General features: G+C 43.2%; 1 protein-coding gene across 2 annotated transcripts in view; it reads right to left on the bottom strand.

Moving 5' to 3' along the window:
• The window catches only part of USP9X (ubiquitin specific peptidase 9 X-linked), a 100,897-nt gene extending 85,626 nt beyond the window's left edge, over nt 1–15,271 (bottom strand). Inside the window, exon 1 of one of the 2 annotated variants that reach the window (XM_084505698.1) lies at nt 14,922–15,271. The gene's annotated coding sequence lies outside the window, so the exon portion shown is untranslated. The remainder of the gene's footprint in view (nt 1–14,921) is intronic. The other variant, XM_084505697.1, reaches the window with a different exon arrangement.
• Between the last annotated feature and the right edge of the window lie 2,665 nt (nt 15,272–17,936).

Here is a 17,936-nt window from a genome sequence, read left to right as displayed (position 1 = left end):
AAGAAACTTGTGAATTGCAGCCTTTTACATCTAGAAAAAAAAACAAGTAACAACACGGATACCCTCCATATGAATTAGCTGCCCGGTGAGAAGAAAGCGTCACATGCTGAATTAAATATCTGAAGCGATTACAAGACTGGCCACAGGACACAGCAGCCACTTCTGAGACAGCCTACTTGTTCTGGGGTTTTGAACCGCTGTTTATCTCACCCCCTTACAGTAAGGGAATAAAGATGTCCTTTTCAGGCTGTCATTTCTACTCTCTCGCTCAACTTTTGAACCTATCAGAGGAGAAAAAGAACTGAGAATTCAGCAGGCAAGTCCTATATGAGCTGCATTTATTACTGACGTTTTCTTTTCAAAGAAAAAACTCATTGCCAATCAGGCACGTAAACAAAGTCATAAAGAACAGAGAGGACCTGCTGCCACCCTACAACTTTGGAGGAGAGGCGTACCTTTCCACACAACATAAGTCCTTTACAGTGTGGAAACCCCAAGCTATAAATACAGTCAGGTATTATTTCATGCTAAGAGATTTCAAGCAGCAGACTGCAAGAACAGAAACAACACCTGAAATGGGTGTTTTGCAAAAGTTCGGCTAGTTATGCACTCAAACATTTCTTGGATGTTTGAAAAAGTACACAAAGCTAAGAAGACCAGCTGATACCCCTCCCAGCTTTAAGATACATTTTCAATTAAAAACTAATGCCCAGATGCAGAAACCATCTTTAAACATAACTCTGAAACTGTAAATGATGAAGAATAATAAATTCAGTAACGCTGTTCTTCATACCAGGTGAGAAAGGAGGATACAGAATGCCTGCCCAGAGCACTGGGTAACTCCATCCAGTGCCACTCTCCCAGGGATAACACACTGGAAGGGGTCAGGAATTGTAGCTTCTGACACAGGAGGAACTAAGTACTGTGACACTGTCATGATTTTACATTGGAAATTTTAGCAAAATACCAGTTAAACAGGGATGAATGGCCAGGCTTAGTATGCTTGAAACAAAATGAGTAATAACGGGGTGTAAAAAAATTACTACCAGCTATAAACAGGAAAGAATATCGGTAAGCCTTCATTGTTGAAAAACAAAACCAAAAAAGCACCTCAGAACAAAGCTCTTAAAAGGAGTCAAATCACGCAAGAAAAGGTGCGGTAAAGCCTTATTTTTTTTTTTATTTTTACCCCCAAAATCTAGGTGGCTGGTTGGTTTTACTGGGGGAGGTGGTGTTTTTTCTTAAGCAAGTACTCAGCAATAAACTACAAGGTAATGTTAAAACAAAGAAAAATTGCTTTTGTTAACATGTAACCTCCTCCTAAGCAACTCAACTAAAAAGAAAACGGTTTGTTGCCTTTGCATTCTTCTGCGTGGAGGAATTTCCATTCTTAAAGCATTAAAGCAAGTGCTCAAGAAACAGGCGGCCAAAGTTTCTGTTTGTGAAAGAACTGCCAGTCTCACTTTTGTTTTGCCTTTGAGAGATGAATGTCAGCACTACATTTTTCAGTAGCTTAAGCCTAACTTGAGTAGCTTAAGCCTAACTTAATCTTGTTTTCTTTGAACATTATATCATTATCCATAAGTTCAGTTCTGCAACTTCTGGAGGCAGCTTTTCTTGTTATTTCAGGTTGCATTAAGTTCTATAGTTTCCTTCTAAATCAGGTCCTACTGTTAACCAGAGAACAGCATGAGTTTTGTGGATTTCAAGAAGTGTCCACAAAATAATATAAAATTATTATGGAACTGGGCTCAAGCCCTTAATGACTGTTAAGGCCCTTTACCCTCCAGCTCCAGTGACCTTCAGAACTTCCTTGAAAACTGTGTTCTTCCTTTGCTGCAGGGCCCACAAAGAAATCCTAGGGTTTTTAGCGGCTTTTTGTAAGTAAGGGGAATGAAGCTGAAACCAAGAAGCATACAGCTCCTCCTCCAAGGAAAGAGAGGTAATTCACACATCTGCAACTGCAGACAAAAATAGAAGAAAAGTTGATGGAAAAAAAAAAAAAAAAAAAAAAAAGAGTTTAAATCGAAAGTACTCCCTTTGATCTGCTATACCAGAGCAGTTTCATACATTTCACAACTTCTTGCTGCGGGATAGAATGAAAAAGGTAGCAGCACTCCAGCATTCCACCCTTGGGAGATCCTGCTCAACGCAGAGCTGTACAAATGTTCACGTTACGATTCCCCATGCTCTCTGCCATCCCTGTGCTTGGTTTCTGCCAGAAGGACATTAATACATCATGGCTGCTCTTATTTCTGCTGTGGTTTGTGTCCTACCAGGCTATGGGTAGACGCTGCACGGCCTCTCCGACCTTCATTCTTCCTCAAGCAGTGGAAGGGAAGCTTAATGGCATCTTTCAGGTTCATTTCAACTACGGCTTTACAACATGAAAGTATTTATAGTATAGCGCACTTAAGACTCCCAAGCAACTCAACAGCATAAATTACACGGTAAGGATTCTGTTAGAAAAGTGAAGTTTGAAGTTAGCCTGCCAAATCAGACTAGACCCTTCTGACTCCCTTCGTGTTTCATGTTCTATGCAGAACTCAAGGGCTTCGCCAAACTACTTTAAACAGTGCATTAAAGAGAATTATTCAAAGTCTATATTCATAACATCCCGTGCCATTATCAATACCTTATACAAGCTCTCCCTTAAACAACAGAATTCAGAAAACCTACTGCTTGGTTTAATGCAAAGAGTTAAAGCATGGTACAGCACCTAAGCCAGATGTTAAGCTGGAAGCATTTTATACTCTTGAATCATGACAAATTTAACTTTATGAAATACGTAGACATTTAAAAATCCCTGTGTTCAAACACTTGGAGAATTCCCAGTATTGTACCAGCCTTCATTTCACTGCATTTTCTAACTCTGCTTTTCATGTAATACTGAATTAGAAAGCACAAACTAAGCACAGGCACTCGGACATTACCATCAGCATCATCAAGAATAAATTAAAATACCTCAGATTCAGATGAAAGTGTTACCAGCATTAAAATTGATCTTTTGGTTATATGCTGCTTGCTCCTAATTGCTCAACAAGCTTAGCCAAACTTCCAACTAGTTTTCAACGTGCCAACTGCCTACCTCAGCCTGGAGATTTTGCAGAGAGAATTTTTTTTGAAGCCTGCCTGCCTGAAACATGCTCTATTCCAATTAAACTCATACAAGCCATCTGCCCAAGCAGGCTGAATGCTCCAGGAAACACTGAAAATGATCTATCTGCTCCAGAGGACTTGTATAACAAATCCCCTTTAAAATCCTGGCCTCTCTGAAGGGAAGTAAGAAGTGGCAGCAGGAGCAACAGTTTTGTCTTCGTGCTCCTTCTGCCAGTACAACGAAGGTGGTTGTTGGATTTAAATGCCAAAAGGGTAGCAGCAGAGAAAGCCAGATACAGACAAGTAAGAAAGCCCCCCGAAAGCATATGAAGATAGCATAGGGCTGAAAACAGGGGAGTTATTTTCATACCCACAGCCCAGTGGCTCCTCTGTCCCAGAAACTTAATATTCCTGTAGCTGTAAAACCTATCAGAAAGCATGCCATAACCTCCCTTCTTGGGAAATGCAGAAGATAACCATCTACTAGTACTACTATATCCCAAGGACTGAGCTGGTTTATTTTATTTTTTTTTTTTTTAAATTCCATTGCAGTTAAGACTAAAACCCAAAAAAAAACAACACACCAAAACCCAAACAAAACACAAACCAACCCCCCTCCCAAACACACAAAACCAAAACAAACCCACACAACTACTCCTCTCCCTGCACAGAAAATGGTTAAACACTAAGTCACATAAGCCCCTTTGCTAACGAGCACCACCTCCCTCCAGTACACAAACCAGACTAATAAAGACACCAGTTTTCAGCTGGATCCATGAACGGGCCAGGAGAGAACAAGAGCATCCAACTGTTCATTTCCCACAGTGGCACAACGTGACAGTGACAGAGCTGTACCGTCACACTGCATAAGTGAAACTCCTCAGCGTGTATTGTTGGACTCTCAGTGAGAAAAGGCCAGCTTATTCCCCAATAACAGTGTTATACCCTGGTAGATTTTCCAACAGGAATTTCACTGTATTTCGGCACGTGGACAAGCCTTAGCTGCAGGTACGGTCTCACAGTCTGCTTGAAATCAGGTAAGTCTCAACTGTCAGGAGAAGAGCAGGAGAGCCATGTTGTTTGCTTGCATCCCAGCCACCTCCTCACTGCTAGCATTAGCCCTTGCATCATCGCATAGTCAGCCACATCAAGAAACCCTTCTGGCTGAAAGGTAACTGGGGGAAAGGAATGAAAATTATTTTAGATTTCGTCTGGATCACACGCCATGTGAACACTAACAATGGCACAAGAAGCAGGCAGAATATATATATATATATATATCCACAGATAGAAACGATTCTTTTAGCATGGGTGCAAATCCATCATGAAATAGATCTGAGAGAGGAGGAGAAAGGAAACCCTACATGGGTAACTATTTAGTGACGATAGCAACCAAAGCTCACAAACACCAGGGCAAGAGCTGGGTCTTGACAATGCAGAAGCATCACGAAGACCGATACTCTTCTCAAGCATAATGAGTACACAGGAAAAAGCGCAGAGAGAAAGCTGATTAGTACACAACAAATGCCAGGAATGTCAATTCATAAATAGCACAAGTTCAGTCATGAAAGTCACATTAACTAGCCGGAGCAAATAGGGCAAAGGGTGAGAAGATTACGAAGGTAAAGGCAAAAAATCCTCTTTGCCCTGGACATTATGGAAACACCACTGGAATGAACAATAGCAAACGACACGCAGTCAGGAAAATTGATTTAGCAGCAACACTTTGAATAGCCTCACCACTACCTCATAAAACTGTGACAAAGCAGGAGGGAAGGTACAAGATGTATCACTCAGAAGCAGGCAAAAGTTTTATTTCTGTTGACAAAGAAAATGGCCAGTTGCAAACCTGTAAACAAGACTGCATAATCTAATTATTGTCTGCAGACAGGTTAAAAAAACTGGAATTGGAGTTGAGAGTGTGAGTAACTGAGCACAGCAGCTGTACCCACCATGACAGCCAAAGTCTCAGCACCTTTCAGTGAAAGGAATTTCCATCTAACAACCCTGTGTGCGAGATACAGACAGACAGACAGACAAACGCTCTCTAAACTGGTCAAAGGCTCAACGTGCCATTTTTCTCCTCCACAATTCGGGATTTTCAGAGTGCACTAGTTTCCGTCGTAATTTAATTTTCACCAAAATAGAGTTTGCTTCCATCAGCAAGTCCCCTGCACGGACGGTTATCAACTGAGGGACAAGGAAGAACAATTGCCCATACCTTATTTTTTGCAGAAATGGTGTTCACAGGAAAAGAAACAGAACTTCAGAGCCAAAGAAAAGCCTCAAAGTTTTAAGGCAGCTATACAGAACTCCTGAGAACCGAATTCTGCCTGTCTTGTTCATACACCTTGCTGGAGGAACTATTTTTTTCAGATTAATCTCTTCATCTTCTTCCCATTTTTCTGGGTATTGAGCTACATGGGCAAAACTGACGAAGAGCGAAGAAGCAGAACAGCAACTTAAGCCAACATAAGCTGTGTCTGTAACGAAAGAACGTCTAAGAAAAATCTGCAGAAACATTACAATAGGAGGCACTTTTGAAGCACTGTTATAATTCCTCATCAATAAAACCGAAGACAACACAAGCCTTTTAATTTACAGGGTGAGGTGAGAAGTAATACAGTAATGTTTGGGAAATTTAAAGGTTGAGAACGAAAAGCTCCTCTAAAGGTTATTAATAGATTAATAAATCTAATCAGTATGGGAGTTAGACCGATGTAAGACATGCATTTGCAGAATTAAGTCAAAAGATAAAGTACTGAATGACAATACCATTCAATCAATCTTCCAAACCGATGGAGTCGGGGATTCAATGGGAAGAAGAGTTCATAATTAACCGGGGGAAACAGCAGTTAATGAAAAATGTAATTCTTGGGTTGCTGAATTTTCCACCTTCACTTAGAGAAATCTTCTTAGTTCACCTGCAGCTAAGTGAAAATTTCACCCTTAAATCATAAAATGCTTACATCATTCATGACCTTTGCACTTTTGCAAGGCTCTCTGCTTCATTTGCTTTACATAGCACACAATTTTCAAGAGACTTCCCTGAGCCACCTGATAACTCAACCGAAAAGGCACGATGGAAGCTTTTTAAATCAAGCTTTGGGTTTTACCGAAGTACTACAAACCACAAGCCCTGATGAAACAATACACACAATAGATGGGTCAAAAAAAGAGTAATACTCCTATCTGAATTCTATTTAAGTCTTAATATGGGAGTAGGCCGTGGGAGAAATTAAACTTTTCACTTGCATTTATCAAGTATCTGGCCAAAAATACAGTACCTCATACTTACAAGCTTAGCAGTGACAAAGCAGCCACCAGCTATATATACCTGTGACAAGTTGTTGTCTGTAAATAAGACACTTACTTCCAAGCAAGGAAGTCTGCCCAAAGTATGCACCCAGCCCTACCAATCTGAGGAAAATAAAGTATTAGCTACCAAGCAGTATGCAGGCATGACAGGGAGAAAGATAAAAAAAACTCCAAAGAAAGATGGGCATTTAAATAGTTAGGCACTCCAAATTCACAAGTAACATTGCCAAGGAAAAAAATGGCATGAGAAGCATACAATGGGCTAAACAGAAGATATTCAGGAAGGAAAAGAAAAAGGTAAAGGCATAGCTAGGAGTTTTACAAGATAAATAAAATCTCACCACAGAGCAGTTAAGCAACACTAGACCATGCAGGTGAATAAGACCAAACTCCAAAAATGTAAACAAAGTTAAAATAAAGTCCATTTCTTATTAAAACTCTTTTTCATGATGTTTAAGATACCTTAAAAGAAAAATTTTCAGAGGTTGTGAAACAAACACTTAAGTCTTTTTTTATATCTACTGTACCAGTCTACAGAAATGTGCCCCAAAAATAAGTTCTTCATAATTCCTTCAGATCGATGGAAAAACTTGCAACTGAACTGTTTAAGGTGGTTGGTAAGGCTTTCTTTCCTACTTCAAGTGCAGGAGTTCTGAGAAGAAAAATTACATGTAGCAAATACACTAGAGAAGCTTAAGTAGATAAGAGACAATAAAGAATCCTACTGTACAACTGTCATTTAGAAATTAAAAAATATATGATAGTCATACTTAAAGCAAAAAATTAAACTTAGAACAACAGAAAATAGAAGAGACAGTTTTCATTGTAAGCGTGAATGACTACTCTATATTGTATTTTCAGGCTCATGAGGAACCACGTGGGCTTATCAACATTAAAACCCTCAAATTGTTTTACGTGTAGGGCAGTGTAAGAACATACTTAGAAGTTTGAAGCAACTCTGACAGCAGAGACTTTACTTCTCTGCTCCCAGCTGTTAGCTACTTGCTGCTGGACTCAATAATGTACACAACTTCTGCAACATCTCAGTCTTCCCCAGTGATACACACACGTAAGCAAACACCTAGCATTTATACAAACAGCACAACAGGTACTGAGTACAATTTCAATTTTAGATATGTTTTACCTCATCTTCTATCTCCTTCCTTTGTGCCCAACTACTGCAAAAAGTCTTCAGAAACCTGAAGACATCAGCTTTATTTACACTGAATTTTCTACAGCAGCACAGTTCCAAAGACAACTTTCAGAAGTACAAACAAATCTGCAAATCAAACTGATTTTGGCTACTGCTTGTCAGCAACAAAACCAAACTAACAGGTTGGCCATCCGCTAGTGCTATTCAGCTGCCTCCAGGCACTGTATCCAGAAGCTGCTACCAGTTCTCTAAATGTTGCATTATCGGGAAAATATGATGAAAAAGGAAAAATCATGACAGGGTGCATTACCAAAATCTACTTCATCCAGTCAAAAATCTTGGGATGGGCAGACAACTAAAAAACTTCAGTGGCATACCTGCTAAGCAGAGGCTGATACCGAGCACATTTTTCCCCATGGCTGAAAACACGAGTCATAGTAACTTTCCTTACCACAGCAAGGTTTCCTTCCCACTTTGCTGGCCTTCCCGCATCTACTGCCACTGAGGAAAACGAAGCTTTTCATTTTTACTTCTGACCTTTTAATTGTATGAAAAGAAATCTAGGTGTTTTCCCAATCCTAGACTAGGGAGGAAAGGTAAAGGAATTAACGGCTTCTCAAATGCCATAAGGGGAATCCATGTTTCGAGTTACATCTTCACTAGACACGTTACAAACTGTCAACCACAGCAATCTGGCTAAACTGCAGTAGGAATAAAAACAGAGAGAGCTTTCAGACAATCTGGAGGTTATCTTTCTCTCTAAGTACCAGAACTATCATGAAGAAACTCAAAGAGAGCTCTAAAGCACTGAAGAAATCTGACGCTCCCACCTTACCTGGAGAAAGAAGCCTGTGCATCACCTCAGAAATATCTGATGGTATATGTGTGTACGTCTGTATAAACAACTACATGCAGCAAGGGAAAACACCTGGGAGTTTAAGGTCCCACTGTGATTAATAAAGCACTGTCTGGAAGACGGGTGCGGGCATATGGAGGGCTGTGCAAAAGTGGAGCCTGAAACTATCGAATAAATCACCGGAGTTTTCACCTTCAAGCTGCAGGGAGTTTGTGTCATAATTTGTAAAATAAATAAACAGAAATATTGTGGAGATCGTCACAGTCAGAGGATTCAGGAACATGCACAAAACAGAAAGGTCAGCAATCAGCAACCAATTAACATTCTATTTCTAAATTAGAAATATACGAAGCCTTCTAGCAAATAAAACTGTAGTTTAAGCTCTTTTAGCTGATTGGAATTGTGGTCTCTCATCGCTTTAGTCACCTAATAATAGGCCAAGCAGATCCACGCTCCTTATTTAAGATTCAAATTCACGGTCTTGTTCTGCTGAAATGTATTAAAAATTGAAGTATTTCATTGCTACAACAGCAGAAAAATTAAACACCAAAAGACAAAAGGCTCATCTGCTGAGATGCCAGAACATTTTGACAATAGCGTTCACTCTCGTATTGAGTTAGAAAAATGACAGACTTCCCCCCTTCACCATAAATGTTCATTTCTAGCGAAAGTGGGCAAAAAGCAAACTTCCACTCACAACCAATACACATCTGTCACTACTGTCCTACACCACAGTGCTGGCAAAGGTGTTCCCCTCCAACCAAAAAAGCCCGGCTGATTGGGATCCTACCCCTCCTCCTCATCTGAGGGATCCTACCTGGCACACACACCACGACTTTGCTCTTTAGGGAACACATCTTAACACTCCTTTGTCATTTCAGAGTGCTATAGCTAAGACCACTCTTCCACAAAATAACACCTTTACCTCATCCCACGTCTAATCCCATTGAAGTTAGGCAAAAAATTGAGCAGCATCTAAGTGTCTTAAGGATTGAGGCCTACAGAATTAATAATGTACATTTCCATGCCTTTCCGTGTTGGCATTCAGCTGTTACAAAGTGTTACTTCCGTAAAAGAAAGCCTCGTCTAGGGAATATTTTCTAGTATTTAAGTTTGGGATATTTACATCGAAGCCTAATGAAAAGTTGGCCATGAAATTGCCACCATGGACTTTTCATTATCTTGAAGTGTCCATCTTTAAAAACAAACAAAACAAACAACAAAAACTTGTTAGTTTATAGCAGAGTTTTTATCCAGGAAGTATTTTAGAGGATACAGCAGAGAGTAAGAGAAGTCGAGCAAATATTAAGGAGTCGTATGTTTGTGTCTTGCCTTCAACATATTTTTGAGTATCAGCTTAAAAAAATTTTAGAAAAAAAAAGTTGAGAGCTCTCCATTCATAGACGTACATCTTTAAGAAGTGATGTAATGTGGAATTCCCCTCCTATGAGTAAATTCATGGCTAAATGCTAGCTACCAGACAATATTATTTGCTAAGATGTCAAGTAAGGTTAAATTTAATTTATTATTTTTTCTTTTTTACATGCAAGAAACCCACATTTTTCTCCTGGCAGTTACACGTGTTAGGAGAACGAAATCACAAAACAGGATTACAGACTGTTTTGTAAACAGACCAAGGATGCCACAAACAAAAGTATTCCACTGCAACATTCCTGATAGCTATGCATTACTGGTAAGCAGTTTACATTTTAACTGCATGAAAAAAGTTAGAAATACTAGCATTGAAAACATGACTAGATTTTAAAATGAAAGATATCTCACAGATCTCTTTTAGAGGTGTAATAACGAAGAAGTAAAGCAAAGCAATTAATCAGTCTCACAATTAACAATAACTTATCCTTAAAGCAAACCACGGCGCGGTGATGTTTCCTGCAGCAAGCAAGGCACAAACACACACACGTATATTTAATTCCCAGCATTCCAATTTTTATTTGAAAACACATCGAAGACAGCTGGTAGCCAAAAAGCTTTGATACCAAGCCGACTGACTTCAACTCTCAAATAAAACGAGACTAATGGGCTCATATAAAGAGAAAATACCAGAAAGTTCACAACAGAAAATGCAAAAGGAACTGTCTGTGCCGTTAAGCTCTCTCTCTATCAAAAAAAAATTACACTAAGTCACAACTGTCTACTTTAACATCTTATTTACCTTCCTCCCCTCTTCTGTTGTGGGGAAAGCTACTAACAGCTCTCCTGTCAACTCACCGATAATTATGTTTTTAACGATTTATACCAAACAAGACCTACTGCACAGAAAGTGCTGGACACGCAGAGTGGGGCCCAAGGGACACTGGCATGTCTAGGAAACGCAACATTTGACACTCTGCAGGAGTAAAGTCACAATGGAAGGGCTTTCTGCCACTATCTCTCCACGACTCTAAACAAGAGGACCTCAGTCAAAACAGTCTTGTCAGGAGGTGCAGAGGGAATCTTTGTTAAGCCTATTCCCAAGTCAAGCTCCAGCCTTGAACACAGCAGAACTTTGAGACATCCAATATAAAAGAAGAGTTTTAAAATGACAGCTCGACTCATTATGAAACTGTAATTCCTTATAACAGCGTAAGAACTTCAAGATGGCCCTCCAGGAATAAGAGAACAAAAACGAGATTTAATATATGAAAGATGTTACTGCATTTTTATAACTCAAAGTAGCTCAAACTTCCCAGGTCATTTGTACAAAAACTTGAGTCTTGTTGCATGCAAGCATAGGTTTATGAAAAGACCCTCTTCCCATCCCCTGCTGCTCTATGAAAAAAAGCACTTCTTGTAACTACCATTCTGCAATGCAAAGGTTTACCAAATTCCCCTTCCTAAACATAACTAACTACCCAACCAGCCTGCTAACCAATGGACATTTGCCACTACTGGATATTGCAGAAAAGCAACCACTGAAGTGTTCAAAACAGAGCAGAATAACAACCGTGATGAATGTTCTACACTGACGGGACAGGGCAGGTACAACACTGTAGCTTAATTTTTATCTTTTTTCTCATTAGTTTGTGTCAGGGTGAAAGCACGCGTAAGAAAGTTTAGTTAGAAAGAAAAAAAAAAAAAAGAGATGATGTTGCGTATGTATATACCACAAATGTTATGTATGAAATAAGGGAAGTCCACAGCAATGCACACAGCACTGCCAGTTTTGCAAAAGGCAAGGTACTACAGCAAAAAGGGGATATCATCAAGTTACGTTCCCGTAACATACCCTCAAGTGTTCTGAATAAGATGTTGAACTCCATTTTTAAATGAAGATAATGTGGATAATAAAAACGGATGGACCTACACAGAGCTTCAAGCAGAGATGCACCAATAGTGTAAGAAAAATATGGATTCCTGACCAAGAGAAACCATGCCCACATGTTCAAATGAATACAAACACTAACGTCCAGGAAATAATTTTCTAAAGGGCACAAAAGCCTTCACACGTACAACTTCCCAAGTGATCAGAAGCCCGGTGAGGTTTCCTGTATCTTCAGATGACCACCTAACACTGGTCTCCGCAAGTGCTGGGTAAGCAAGACTACTGGTTTGATTAAGCAATGTTTGTGCTGACAAGGAAATGAATTAAGGTAAATGTAATAGTTTGTGCTGGGGGTGGGGGTTTGGGTTTCTGTGCTGTTTTAACCTTGCTTTAACGAAAAACAGTAAGGGACAACTTTGATTCAATTACATTACAGATAGGGATAACCTGCTCAGGATGTTTTCAAAATATATCCAGAGTCTTTAGATCTATTAGGATATATAAAAGAGTGTCTCTGAAACAAAACGAAACCTACAACATCCTACCAAACACAATAGCACTCACTTGTCAAATACCTGAAGCAAGTTCAAAACTTACTTCTGAACTGGAGAGGGAAGACCAGAAATATTTCCCAAAGGAACTTAAAAAAAAATAAAAATACCATTACATACCTGACAGAAATGTAACTTTATGGCCATTTAAAAATAAGTTGTTCCAACTAACAAGTAACTGAACTCCTTATTTTTATTCAAAGTTGTATTCATGCTGCAAAGTCCCAATTTCAATTTTAAATTGAAAGACGTCTAAATTTGTCTTGGAAGAAAGGTACCTTTACTTTTTTAAATGTCTGTGCACCAATCCAATGTTTTCATTTGTCCCGAGTCTCACTCGTAAGAATTCCAGCACGCTACACAAAACAGATAAACCTTAAAGTGTGCATTTGAACAGAGAGAAGTTGCACTGGCCTACTTCTGAATACAAATGCACCACAATGTGGGAAAGAAAATGTTTACATAAGGGTGATGGTGTTCTACAGATATAGAAACAGTAAACAGCTTTGGGACCGCTATCCTCATTGATTACCACCTCCAGATGTAGTCTTCCTGTCAATTCAATGGGCAGAAGTATCACCACAAGGGCAAATTCTGCAAGACATGAAACAGCAGCCTGGAAAGATTAAAACAGAGACTACCCAAAAGAAATACCATGAAGATAATCTACACGAAGGGCAAGAAGAAAGGTATGGAAGATACTGAAGAGAGGAAAGTGACTATGCTACAATCTTACATGTTTATTTTTAGCTGTATTTCCCCCCTCCAAAACAATCATGCTGATCTGTGAGTTTCTTCCACTGCAGCTTTATGATTATGTTTACGTTTTTGTTCAAATCTATCATTAGGGATCCCTGTGGTCCAGGGTATTGCAACAGAACAATCAATGCATGTACTCGACGTGCTTCTCCAAAATTCTTGATATTAGCTATTGTACTCTGTTGGTTCCAGAAAACAACGTTACTTCGACTCAGAATCAAAGGCATTGCTTTTTTTTAAAACAAAAAAAAAAGAAAAAAGAAAAAAGAAAAACAAACAAACCCCCACTCATACACGACTTAGATTTTGCTGAAATAAGTGTGTTACTTGAACAGGGGCATTTATGTTGGCGAGTCCAGGCAATTTCTCAAAGTAGAACCTTAAAAGATCAAGAAAAAGTTAGCTGCCTACAGATTTCAGTCACCCCTAATACTCCTTACTGTCACTTGAATTGATACAGGTCAAACATCCAAAAATCCATCACTGGGCCCTTCCTAAACATAACGACTTCAACATCCATTTGTTGGGCATTTGAGAAGCCTGCTGGAAAATGCAGATTACCTGGTCCAGCTGTCATAACAAGTATTGCTACTTGTATTCTGAAGAAACCATCTTAATATCTAAATTCAAAAGCTTTTCAAAAAAAAACAAACAAAACAAAAAAAAAAAACAACAAAAAAACAGGCCCCAGTTCTGTAACTAGGTCAGCAAAAGTGGGCCTTGTGCTAGCTTTGATCCTGTGACTTCAGAGAGGTCTTTGGGCCGATACAAACGTCCAATACGAATACAACTGCAGAGCTGTGAATGTAAAGCAGGTTGTACAGACAACACGAGGGCAGCTGAGCCTGGGAGTCCCTTGAATATTTAATTAGAAGAATTATTTTTCAAAAGATTTTTTTTTTCCTCCTGCACAGTTCTGCACGTTGCGTATCGCCGCACGTCTCCAAAACACTCTAGCGAACTTCTGAAGGAGCGAGCTGAAAATCAAATATGGCATCTTGAAGTCCACCTCGACTCTTTTACAAAGAAAACCAGACTGAAACGAACGATTTTGGGAGACTGTTCCCTCGGCAGCCAAACAACGGTGCACCAAGCGGGTCGGCACACGTTAGCGGGGCGATTACCAACACAGGCAGACACCGGCGATCCATCCTACCGGCAAAACCCTCGCTTTTCTCGAGGACAATAACAGCGAACGGCTGTGGCCCCTCGGACTTGGTGGGGAGAGGCCGGCGTCCCCCAGAATAACCCGAGGGAGCCGCTTTATTTTGGACAGCCACGGAGGGGGTATTTTTTTGTCGTGCATCGACACCGGGCTAAGCTGGAAGCCGAGGCTAGAGGAGTGGCCTCCGCGTTAATAATGTTTACAGCGGGTGCGAGCGAGGAGCTGGTGCTGCTGGTGGGGTTTTTCATTGAGGGCAGAGCCCGGGCGGCTCGGCAGGGCCTGCTCTCCAGGCGTCGCCCGGGCCTAGGCGGCTCCAATCACTCCACCTCAGTAATGGCGTTCGCTGCGGAGCCCAGCCAGACCCGGGGGCTGCCCAGCGGGGCGGCCGGGCAGCCCCCGGCCCTCCAGCGGCTGCCTCTGGGGGGCTCGGCCGGTGAGGAGGAGAGAGAGGGAGGAGGGGGGGGGAAAAAGGAGGAGGAGGAGGAGGAGGAGGAACGGGGCGGGGGGCGCCGCCGTTGGAGGCTGAGGCCGAGGCTGAGCAGCCGTCAGCCATTTTCCCTTGCCCTCCAAAACACCGGCGGCGCGGGGCCTGCCGCCCGGCATCGCCCCCTCCTCCTCCTCCTCCTCCTTCCTCCTCCTCCTCCTCGCTGCACCCCGTCCCCGGGGAGCTCCCCACACGCGTCGCCCTCCCGGCCCCACCCGGCCCCGGTCCCAGCCCCGGCCCCGGCCCCGGCCCCGGTCTGGCCGCCGCCACTCACCCCCGCACGGCGTCGTCCCCTGCTCGTCCCGCGGCTGCCGCTGCCACAGCCCGGAGCCCCGCTGCCCGCTGCTGCTGCTGCTGCTGGCGGAGCGCGGCCGGCGCCTGCCTCATCCCCGGCGGCCGCCGGGGCTCATGGCAGGCCCCGCGCTGCCGGCTCGGGCGACGAGGGGGGCGGCTCCGCTCCGCCGGGAGAGAAAGGCGAGGAGAAAGAGAAGGAAGGAGGAGGAGGAGGAGGAAGGGGGCCAAGCCGCTGCGGCTCCCGGCTGCGCTCCGTCCCCGCGGCTCGGCTGGGCTCGGGCGTTTTTCCTGCGTCACCAGCTGCTGCCCGGCCGCCCTGCGCTGCGCTCCGGCTGCCGACGGGGCTCGGCCGGGGCCTGCGCGCTCCGCTCCGCCCCGTCCGGGCACCGCGGCCACGGGGGGGGATGGAGCAGCAGCAGCAGCAGGAGGAGGAGGAGGAGGAGGAGGAGGAGGAGGAGGCAGCCGCGCCGCGCCGCTCGCCTCGGGGGCCCGGGGCTCGGCTGGGCTGGGCGGGGGCGGGCAGGAAGGAAGGCGGCGGCGGCGGCGGAGGGGAGCGCCGGGCGCTGACGGCTCCGAGGAGGAGATGGGGAGGGAGGGACGGGGGCAGGGGGGGAAGGAGGGAGGGAGGGAGGGAGGGAGAGGAGGGAGGCGGCGGCGGCTCCTCAGTCTCGCGGGGCCCTGCACAAGATGGCGGCCCCGGTGGCGGCGGCCCTCGCACACGCTCCTCACACGCTTTTACACACGCACACGCGAGGGAGAGACACCGATTTTGTGGTTTTTGTGATTTTTATTTATTATTTTATTATTTTTTTTTGGGGGGGGGTTGTTGGGGGCGTGTCACGCGCGCCGCCGTTTCACGCCGGTTGGGCCCGCGCGGGCTCCATTGTGACCCGCCGGGCCGGCCGCCGAGTGACGTCACGCGGCCGCGCCCCCGCCTCCCGCTCCGCCTCAGGGGCCGCCCCCCGCCCGGCAGCGGGGCGTGAGGAAATGGCCGCCGGGCAGCCCCGCGGCGACGCGCTCCGTCACACACGGTCTCGCCTCACCTCAAGCGGCGCCTCACGCCTTGTTTTTGTCCTTTTTCGTCATCTTTTGGCCCTTCTCTGTTTTCACGTTAAAAAAAAAAAAAAAAAAAAGTGTGACTCGGAAGCAGGCGGTGGTGCCTGCCGTTACTCCCCGTTCCAATAAAGTTACACTCAGGCTGCTTGGTCACGGGGATTATTCGGGGAGGGAGCCTGCAGCACGTCTTTCCTCACCAATAATAAAGCCATAACCGTGGTGAAAGTCTGTGTACGCCCGTTCGTTTCAGAAATACGTTTAATCATGGAAACAGCAGCCTTTTTATCTCCAATTTTCATGCCTATGGTTGCGTTAGCCTGGCCTCCTCACTCCTTTTTTGTGCCTTACCGGTTAGGCTTTCCCTCCTATTTCCAATTTATCCAGTTTATCCTCCTAGGAAGCGTTTAAAGTTCCTGCAGCCATAATGCATATAACTTTCTTGCCTCAGTTCTCTCTCCCTGGAGCCCTTGACTCTTTCTGATGACTTACAGGGGCACGAGCGCACCTCAGACAATTTTGGTTGTATATCGTTTGACGGTTCTTGGTCCTTAAAAAATAAACCGCTCTGTTTATTGATGTTCCTTTCTTTTTATTGTTAGTTAGACCCCGTTTTTTAATGGCATGCCAAATATTATGTGCCTTCTCACTATTATGGCTTTTTTGGCAGAGCCAAATAGTGACACATCAGTGGGGCTTTATAATGTGGGCAATTGTCCACCAAGAAATTGACTGTCGGTTCGCATAAAAGTCAACAAAAAGGGAGAGGGAGATGAACAACACTTCTAGAAACAATACTGGTGCAACTTGTAGCAAGTATTCCCTCTTGTAAAGAAGTTTTTGTTTGTTTGTTTGTTTGTTTGTTTTTTCAGCCAAGAGGAAGAGTAGAAGCTTTGTTTAATTTAATTGAAACCTTAGGTCTGGAACAAACTTAAGAATTGATTCCTTTTCAGCTTTCTGGGACCTTTGGTGGTATTTTTCTTATTTTAGATTCTACTTTATGTACAGTTTGCAGAACAGCATTACTGTCCTGTAATGAGATATAAGAGAAATGTTGTGTTTGTGTGCAGAAAAATAAGACATGCATTATGCCATGTTTATTCTCTTAACTTTTATATTTGACCTCCTTCCTGTTTTAAAAGTACGTTCTAAAGTGCTTTGACAGAGCAGCAGTTGCTTGTAGCCGTGCTAATCAAAGGTCACGATAGGCTGAAGTAGACAGCTATTTATGGCACCAAATAAAAGAAGATATTGGGACAGCAATGGCACTTTGTGGTTGCTAAACAAGCAAAGCCTGCACCAGACCTCTGGCTGGGGAACCCTCTCCGTTCTCCTGAACCAAAACTTGTGCCTGTCCCTGCTCATGTTGGCTCCCAGGGCTCTCTGAGGGGATCGCCTTGGCTCGGCTTGTATGACACTGTTTGGCCTCTGGAAAAAAATCTCACTTTTTCTCTCTCTCTCTTTTTTATTTTTTTCTTTTCCTCCTGGAACTGCAAATCCATGTCACAATTTTATCTCTGCAGCAGATATGGAAACAAAAAGCTACACGTTAGAGGAAATTGCTGATTAGAGAATCCATGGCATGAAGGCAGAAGTCAGTAGGCACGTGCAAAACTCACTGATTGTTCTCAAAGAGGTGTCCACGCAGAGAACTATGCCAGAAAAATGCATCCCTCAGTAGTCGCTCTGGTTACTTTCCCTGTGTACACAACCTTTGGTATGGTTAGAAATGCTTTTGCAACATTTTTAGTTCAGTGGGTGAACGTGGGGAATTGAAGCATTTCCCTGCAGGCTTTCCAGCTCAGGCATTGCAATCAGCCTTATCAAATAAAAAGTGAAACTGGTCGCAGGCAGGCTGATTGTGTTCATCATTGACTAAACCAAAAGAAATGTAGAAGGAAACAGAGAAGGAATGAGTCAGAATTTAGAAAATGTCTCTCTT

Source organism: Aythya ferina (genome assembly GCF_964211825.1).
Source record: "Aythya ferina genome assembly, chromosome: 1".
NCBI classification, from domain to species: Eukaryota; Metazoa; Chordata; class Aves; order Anseriformes; family Anatidae; genus Aythya; species Aythya ferina.
The sequence above is the reverse complement of the archived record's forward strand: the minus strand, read 5'-3'. Positions and strand labels throughout refer to the sequence as shown.